The sequence below is a fragment of the Peromyscus maniculatus genome, chromosome 14 (assembly GCF_049852395.1).
Source record: "Peromyscus maniculatus bairdii isolate BWxNUB_F1_BW_parent chromosome 14, HU_Pman_BW_mat_3.1, whole genome shotgun sequence".
Classification (NCBI taxonomy): Eukaryota; Metazoa; Chordata; class Mammalia; order Rodentia; family Cricetidae; genus Peromyscus; species Peromyscus maniculatus.
In genome coordinates this window covers 87,612,351-87,613,493 of record NC_134865.1, presented here as the reverse complement: position 1 = coordinate 87,613,493, position 1,143 = coordinate 87,612,351, and the positions used below count along the sequence as shown (strand labels likewise).

Sequence of the window (1,143 nt, the reverse complement as noted above, 5' to 3'; positions counted from 1 at the left end):
CCACCATCTGTAAATCAATCTGATAACCTGGTCACAAATAAGAGCATTTGCCTCAGGCTTGAAATTTATTGAGAGCTTAGGTCCTGTTGTTTCATCCTCTACATCCTCAGCATCTGCACAAGACTCATGGAAGGAGCATGTTATACACTTCCTCAGAGAGGATTAGGACTTGGCTCTCAGCATCCTGCTGCCTGACCCAGGTGTCCTCTACCTCCTTCTCTGGCTGGACTAGGTCCTTTTCTAAGGAGTATCCTGCTCATGAATATGCAAATTACTTGAGTCTATGATGGTAAATACTGGAATGCCTACAACCCATAACAGCATATGATTAGTGTCCTCTCCAGAGTCACTGAGCACACAGGTCCTCACCATGGGATGGAGATGGATCATCCTCTTCCTCCTGTCAGTAACTACAGGTAAGGGGCTTTCCAGTTCCAAACCTAAAGAAGGAACAAGGACTGAGGTGACAATGACATCCACTCTGCCTTTCTCTCCACAGGTGTCCACTCCCAGGTCCAGCTGCAGCAGTCTGGGGCTGAGCTGAAGAAACCTGGTTCCTCAGTGAAGTTGTCCTGCAAGGCTTCTGGCTTCAACATCGTTGATACCTATATGCACTGGGTGAAGCAGAGGCCTGACCAGGGCCTGGAGTGGATTGGAAGGATTGATCCTGCAAATGGTAATACTAACGACAATCAGAAGTTCAAGGGCAAGGCCACACTGACTGCAGACAAATCCTCCAATACAGCCTACATGGATCTCAGCAGCCTGACCTCTGAGGACTCTGCGGTCTATTACTGTGCAAAAGACACAGTGTTGCAACCACATCCTGAGTGTGTCAGAAACCCTGAGGAGCAGGAAGCTGCCCTGGGACTGAGATGACAGAGAAGATCAGCCTGGAGACTTGCTCAGAAATAATCATTCTGAGTGTCCCTTTGTCTGTCATTTCACATCTCACAGGGTCTTTTTCATCTTTTCACAAGGGAAAATGCTGGGAACAAAGTAATGCTGGTTCAGGATGCCCTTAGAGTATGCCATACCTTGACCAGCTCTTTACCAGTGACCACCTCCATTGACATGATTACTTTTTAAGAAAGCAAAATATGACAAACTGTGGCAATACATTACAATATAAATAAATCAAAT

General features: G+C 46.4%; 1 pseudogene; it reads left to right on the top strand.

Moving 5' to 3' along the window:
- Window positions 1–370: 370 nt before the first annotated feature.
- Window positions 371–879, top strand: LOC121822513 (Ig heavy chain V region 102 pseudogene; annotated as a pseudogene).
- Window positions 880–1,143: the final 264 nt, after the last annotated feature.